The sequence below is a fragment of the Dreissena polymorpha genome, chromosome 12 (genome assembly GCF_020536995.1).
Source record: "Dreissena polymorpha isolate Duluth1 chromosome 12, UMN_Dpol_1.0, whole genome shotgun sequence".
In the NCBI taxonomy this organism is placed as follows: Eukaryota; Metazoa; Mollusca; class Bivalvia; order Myida; family Dreissenidae; genus Dreissena; species Dreissena polymorpha.
The window spans coordinates 15,593,354-15,601,325 of NC_068366.1; the positions used below are offsets into that span (position 1 = coordinate 15,593,354).

Consider the following 7,972-nt stretch of genomic DNA (forward strand, 5'->3'; position numbering starts at 1 on the left):
GTGGTGGTAATTTGTGAGATGATCTTAAAAAAAAAAATTAGGGGGGGGTTCGGGTGGGGTGGGGGAGGGGGGTGTGGGGGGTGATTCTTGGGTGCGATGGTTGGACGGTTTTTCAAACATAAAATAATAAAAATATATATTTGTGTTTTTTAACGGTTTAAAAAAAAATTGTGGGAGGGGGGTGGGGTGGGGGGGTATAGTGTGAGGGTGTGGTGGTCATTTGTGAGATGATCTTTAAAAAAAAAAAAAAACAAGATGCGTTTGTGAAACACAATGTCCCCTATAAGATGTTTGACCTTGAAGGATGACCTTGACCTTGTGAAGATGACCTTGACCTTGACCTTTCACCACTCAAAATGTGCAGCTCCATGAGATACACATGCATGCCAAATATCAAGTTGCTATCTTCAATATTGCAAAAGAATTCATAAAATAAGTGATTTGGGCCACATATATTTGACCTCTGACCTTGAAGGATGACCTTGACCTTGACCTTTCACCACTCAAAATGTGCAGCTCCATGAGATGCACATGCATGCCAAATATCAAGTTGCTATCTTCAATATTGCAAAAGTATTTATAAAATAAGCGATTTGGGCCACATATATTTGACCTCTGACCTTGAAGGATGACCTTGACCTTGACCTTTCACACTCAAAATGTGCAGCTCCATGAGATACACATGCATGCCAAATAACAAGTTGCTATCTTCAATATTGCAAAAGTATTCATAAAATGAGCGATTTTGGCCACATATATTTGACCTCTGACCTTGAAGGATGACCTTGACCTTGACCTTTCACCATTCAAAATGTGCAGCTTCATAAGATACATATGCATGCCAAATATGAAGTTGCTATCTTCAATATAGCAAAAGTTATTGCAAAATGTTAAAGTTGGCGCAAACAGACCAACAGACCAACAGACCAACGGACCAACAGACCAACAGACCAACAGACCAACAGACAGACAGGGCAAAAACAATATGTCCCCCACTACTATAGTGGGGGACATAAAAAATAGGGGGGGGGGAAAGGGGGGGGGGAAAGGGGGGGGGGAAAGGGGGGCACGGGCGATGGTTTGGGTGGAGTCTATTGTGGAATGTCAGGTAAGAGTAGTTTTGTCAAAGTATCAATCAAATCTAATCATAAATAAAAAAGTTATGGCAATTTTAGCAAAAGTTAATAATTTGACCTTGAGAGTCAAGGTCATTCAAAGGTCAAGGTAAAATTCAACTTGCCAGGTACAGTAACCTCATGATAGCATGAAAGTATTTGAAGTTTGAAAGCAATAGCCTTGATAATTAAGAAGTAAAGTGGATCGAAACACAAAATTTAACCATATATTCAAAGTTACTAAGTCAAAAAAGGGTCATAATTCCGTAAAAATGACATCCAGAGTTATGCAACTTGTCTTTTTAATGTTCCCTTATGATAGTTTGCGAGTGTTCCAAGTATGAAAGCAATATCTATGATACTTTAGGGCTAAAGTGGACCAAAACACAAAACTTAACCAAACTTTCAATTTTCTAAGTATAAAGGGCCCATAATTCCGTCCAAATGCCAGTCAGAGTTACATAACTTTGCCTGCACAGTCCCCTTACGATAGTTAATAAGTGTTGCAAGTATGAAAGCAATAGCTTTGATACTGTAGGAATAAAGTGGACCTAAACACAAAATATAACCAAATTTTCAATTTTCCAAGTATAAAAAGGGCACATTATTCTATAAAAATGCCAGTCAGAGTTACATTACTTTGCCTGCACAGTCCCCTTATGATAGTTAGTAAGTGTTGCAAGTATGAAAGCAATAGCTTTGATACTTAAGGAATAAAATGGACCTAAACACAAAACTTTACCAAAATTTTCAATTTTCTACGGGCACATAATTCTGTCAAAATGCACGCCAGAGTTATCTAACTTTGCCTGCCCAGTTCCCTCATGATAGTAAGTAAGTGTACCAAGTTTGAATGCAATAGCATTGATACTTTCTGAAAAAAGTGGACCTAAACGCAAAACTTAACCAAAATTTTCAATTTTCTAAGTATAAAAAGGGCACATAATTCAGTCAAAATGCAGGCCAGAGTTATCTAACTTTGCCTGCCCAGTCCCATCATGATAGTGAGTAAGTGTACCAAGTTTGAATGCAATAGCATTGACACTTTCTGAGAAAAGTGGACCTAAACGCAAAACTTAACCGAACGCCGACGCAGACGCAGACGCCGACGCCAAGGTGATGACAATAGCTCATAATTTTTTTCAAAAAATAGATGAGCTAAAAATAAAAACATTTTTTTTTATTTTTTTTTAGGGGGAATTTTTCCCCCCAAAAGGGGAAAAAAGTATACTTTTCAGATGGGGGACTGCCGCCGACAGATTTGATAGATTGAGGGCCCTGCTAGGCATAAGCGTTCTTGAATTATCATCCGGAAACTATTTTACTATTTCGGGTCACAGTGACCTTGACCTTTGACCTAGTGACCTCAAAATCAATAGTGGTCATCTGCGAGTCATGATCAATGTACCTATGAAGGTTATATTACACTAATTCCGATTCCCATAGGGTCCCATTATAAAACTGACAACTTTCACAGCATTTTTCTTGCCTTTCCGACGTATCAATTTTTCCGAACCTGGTATCATTTTAAAGATGGATCTGTCATCTTCCAATAATTGCAATCAAAAACTGACCGTCTCGCAACTTCTAAGAAAGTAAATCGCTGTCGAATGAACCCACCGTAGAAAAACGTGTTTCGGAATCCTAATTTCGACAAAAGCCCCACACAATAGAAAACACACCCTCAAAAGTTCATCTTTTAAGTTAGCTTCAAATCCAAGGCATCAAAGTACTCCAGACACATACAGGATGTTACAAATAACCACAAAAGGCATGTCTCACATTGTTAAATGGCTTATATTCAAGAAGAGAAAAGGAACTCTTTAGAAAAAAGCACTACTTTCAATGATTAAGTGTAATGTAACCTTTAAGGGAACTCAACTTTGTCCTATCTTTTTCAAACTTTCTCCAAATGAGATTTCAACTATTTCCACAATGAATATGCAATTTCAGTGCATTCGGATGGGGGGTAAAGGCCTTAAAATGGCCATTTTAAGCGATGACTAAATTAGCCGCAGTCAAGTCGGAATGCATGATTTTTAGTCTAAGTGACGACAGCTGATTTTGTGTCTCCAATTATTGTTACGCGTAACTTTTATGGCAAAAACTGGTATCATTGCATGCGAAATTCACCAATATATCAGCAAAAGGCCCAAATAAATGTATTGATTGTGAATCAGTGTACTTTGCTTGATGAAATAGGAGACTTTTTTTAAATTTTAAGCACTTTTTTCAATAAAAAACTCACTGACAGCATATAAAATCATGTTTTTTAAGAAAATTATTATTAAAAGCTTCACTTACAATCTAAACATACACATTTCAATTACAAAAATTAATGCTATTATGATGAGAGGCATAATTTGCAGCTTTCAAGCCGATACAAGCCGGCTACCCAAAATTAACACTTAAAAAGGCGCAAATCGCTCCTTCAACAGCTTACGACACAAAGTGGCACTTAATGCGCATCCAGATAGTCTCTCTCATATAAATAAGTCCTGTTAGCGACATTTTATTAAGTATTCTCTTTAAAATCCAGTGTTGAAAGCGTAAGTTTTGCAAAAATGCCCACAGTCACCATGCAAAAGAGCATGTTTGCTAAGGAATTCCTACGCGAGTGGCCACACTAATGTCGTGGCAGGAAAGTCATTTGGGTTTGATTCCTCTGTAGTTCAGTGTACATTCATTCCACTACCTGGGGATGACTATCAGGATCAATTTTCCCAGCTTGGTGTAGTGTTGACCTTTCAGGATGTTGATGGATCGTCCACAAGCGCTGCACCACTGCGGCCTCTGTTCAGGACACAGAGTCGGATTGAGGTGTACACAAACCCGCAGTCAGGCAAGGATCATCCAGACCTTTAATAAAATAAAATGTTTAGGCCCCTGAAACTGGCAATTATGTTCAACACTGAGATAAGGAAACACATAGAGGAGACATCATGCCATGGCTTTCTCATTATTGACACGGCAAACTCGAGCAGCTGGGGATTTGGCTCTAAACAAAAACAGGTATGCTCCATCAATGTGAGCAAGATGGCATGTCAGAGTTAAAAAGGGCAAACAAACAACAAAAGAGATATAAAGGAAATTAGAAATTAAATGCCAGAAGTAATTTTAAGTATTGTTTTTCTGTCTGCAAGGGTTGCTGTGGAAAATAGTGCTTAACGCATAGTTTGGCCTGTAGGGTTTCTGCTAGCAAGAACAAATCGAAGTCATATCTGCCCGCGAACTGTAAGCTTGAGATAACCATATCTGATGAAGTACTGCTTTGAGAATGCATTCTAATTGTACTTGAACCAGATCGCATTGACAGCACAAGGCTTCAGACCCCCCAAATGTGTGAGGCTTTCAATAGTGCTTACCTGATACCAGACCGCATTGCCCAAGACAGTGACTTTCTCCCGGAACTGCACAGGCTGCATCCGCAGCACCATCCTTAAGCTCAATCATGGTCTGGCTGACTCTGAAATAGTGAAATCTGAATTTACAGATGCTCATTTGTCTAAAGGTTATGAGTTTATTGCCTATCTTATTAAAAGCAAACACAGTGACATGCTTAAGAAGACATGTGCATTTCTGAAAAGACATACAGCTGCCCGATACTTGACTAGGAAAAGGCGCTATGGTCTTCACTCTGAAATTCATTACTCTAAGGGCTTAACAGAACAAAAGCCAGATCTTACAGCTAAATGGCCCCACCTACAGCTAAATATGCTTTATAGGTTGAAAATAAAGTTATTTGCCTGAAGAACTAGTGCTATTAACTCATCAGCTATGTTGCTCCACTGGCCGCAATTCTGTAAACATAGTGTATTTATGGAAATACCTAGTCTACCACCTGCACCGCACCACTACGTCCACTGTAAATACACAGCTAAGTTAGTACTTTAACGAACAAACTGAAATTCATGTGTTAATTAAACAATCAGTATGATGACTCACATTGAAATCATGTCCAGTGCACCAGTCAGAGCAAGACAGCTAGCGGATTGTTGACCATCTACGGCTCAAGGACAAACGGTCAGGCCTACAAACAAAGAGAAAAATGGCATAAATGGGTTGCATGCATGTAATTTGGCATATTTTTCATCTTGCTCTCCACCTGAAACTTCAATCTATGGACAAAATAATATTTACATTCAAGATTTGTTGGAAATGTTACCCTTACTTGTCCATACCAGGTCCCCCACCCATCCGGAACAGTCCAAAACCACCTAAAACATCCATTTGGACCAAAATATTGACATCTCTCATCTATTTTAGCTCCCAAATCATCAAAACATTCATTAAAATTCATTTTCTACTTGTCTCGCTTGCAGACGAATCCATGTGACCTTGACATTGCAGTAAATGTGCTTTTTAAAGGTTATATTACACTTATTCCGATTCCCATAGGGTCCCATTATAAAACTGACAACTTTCACAGCATTTTTCTTGCCTTTCCGACGTATCAATTTTTCCGAACCTGGTATCATTTTAAAGATGGATCTGTCATCTTCCAATAATTGCAATCAAAAACATACCGTCTCGCAATTTCTAAGAAAGTAAATCGCTGTCGAATGAACCCACCGTAGAAAAACGTGTTTCGGAATCCTAATTTCGACAAAAGCCCCACACAATAGAAAACACACCCTCAAAAGTTCATCTTTTAAGTGAGCGTCCAATCCAAGGCATCAAAGTACTCCAGAAACATACAGGATGTTACAAATAACCACAAAAGGCATGTCTCACATTGTTAAATGGCTTATATTCAAGAAGAGAAAAGGAACTCTTTAGAAATAGGCACTACTTTCGAATGGACCACGGAGGGATACACAATGATTTAGTGTAATGTAACCTGAAGTTTCATGATCCTAGGCCTAAGCATTCTTGAGTTATCATCCGGAAACCACCTGGTGGACGGACCGACTGACCGACCGACAGACCGACCGACCGACCGACATGTGCAAAGCAATATACCCCCTCTTCTTCGAATGGGGGGCATAATTATTAATAAACAGATTAATTCGTGATCAGCAGCCTTAGCCAAAATTTACAATATTGTAACCATTTGTCAATCAAGCGTGTCTTTCAGTAAAGGTTCGTCTGAAATATTAAAACTCAGCATGGAAAAGGGTTCTATTTTAAAATATCTGCAAGGTGGTGGAGACAGGGAACAGAAAAAAAGGTCATCGAAATGAGAAGCGGAAAGTATTGAGAAAAGGAAACAGGTGCAGCAAACGTAAGGAAAGCAAATAAAATCCATCAGATAATGTAGCTAATTTGTTTGCAGTTTAGTGTCACTATGTTACGTAGGTTAAAAAGGTTCTGGTTGATCATAACTATAAATTTAGATAATTATATTATATATTTTTTAATTGCAGGGCGAGTAGATTAAAGTGAAGGGTGAGTGGATTGTCAGGCCTACTCAACCTGCAGGGCGAGTGGCTCTGGAAAAATTCTTCAATGCCTGACTAAGAGTAATTAATATACTAAATAAGTTTACCTTTAAATATCCATTTCACTAACATGCCGTTACAGTAAACTGTATAGAGTGGCAAATATAATAAAGCAGAATATGCACATGAATCTGATTAAACACAGATCCACTTACATACAAATCGAATCATGTTTGCCTACTTTTGCATTTTCGAACGATAATCCTGTAACTGTCAGATGTATTTTTCATCGCAAGTAGACTGCATTCCGATTTTCAAGCACTTGTTCTGTGACACAGGTACTTGAAACAAAATTTTGGTCCTATATATATATATAATAAGAGTATATAATTTATATAAGGACCAAATTTTTTTTTCAAGTACCTGTGTTCTGTGACATTCAGTACATACATTTCCAAAACATAGTTTTATTTGTATCAAAAACATACACTCCATCGTAGAATGACACACGATTTTCATTAATCCATGATACTAATTATATGACGTCAGCCGTTAATTCGATAGTTATTTGTCCATTTCACTGAGCATCGTTATTCCTTTTTTTTTGTCTGCCATCTTGGATCACGTAAACAACATGTGTGCAACGAACATAAACTCGTTTATGTCCGACTACTTTCGCGAACCAATAGTTAAGTATGATGTCGTTCAGCGAGACGCCAATCAGAGCTCCAGATAAGGGCTGTACAGCCGTAAATACGGCTTTTTCATGAAGGTTTACGCATTTATTTTTAAAATCTTGAAGTACAATTACGACTTTAATATCCCTTTTTAGCATTTACAAAAAACATCTGGCCGTACCGATACGTCCGCGTCAGCGCGGCGTGATTTGTTGGTCTCTAACCTAACTGCGCTTTTCGTTAATTTAAATTACCGAAAAGTTGTAGACTGGGTTCCGGTATTATTGTCCATTATGTCGCATGATTTCAGGTAACTCGTAAACCGGCCAAAAACAATATGTCTGCGCACAAGGGAAGGCCGGCACCGAAAGCGGTTTAAAAAAAACACTTTGTTGTCATATAATCATAAATGGCTACATACGGTCGTCTAACCATTCTGACATTCAGAAAAAGACATTGTCGCCCCGATATTTAATGATTTGATTGCATCGATGGCTAAAAACGTTAGAAAACACAATGGGGAACGGATCCAAACAAAAACTGTGGAAGATTGGAAAACCAAATATGAGTGGCTTGTCACCGAGAAAATAGAAGACGTTTTACGGTTAAATTGGAAATTTGCTATACCAACTTTGACTGCTAAAGCAATGATTTTTTTTAGATGAGACAGTGAAATAAGTGTTTATTTACTTAGCTTACTAGTTGCCAAGTTGGCTTGTGTTTTCTTGTCAAGACAAATGAAGAAATAGTATTTAGTCATGAGTTTTAATGTGTAGTTGTATTTGCATCATAATTCAGA

At 38.1% G+C, this 7,972-nt stretch overlaps 1 long non-coding RNA gene across 1 annotated transcript; it reads right to left on the reverse strand.

The window, feature by feature from the left end:
• Nucleotides 1-3,568: 3,568 nt before the first annotated feature.
• On the reverse strand, nt 3,569-5,896 carry LOC127852198 (uncharacterized). Its single transcript, XR_008036122.1, has 3 exons — nt 5,061-5,896; nt 4,481-4,581; nt 3,569-3,974 (listed from the first exon to the last, which is right to left on the reverse strand). It is a non-coding gene; the product is annotated as an uncharacterized LOC127852198 (long non-coding RNA).
• Between the last annotated feature and the right edge of the window lie 2,076 nt (nt 5,897-7,972).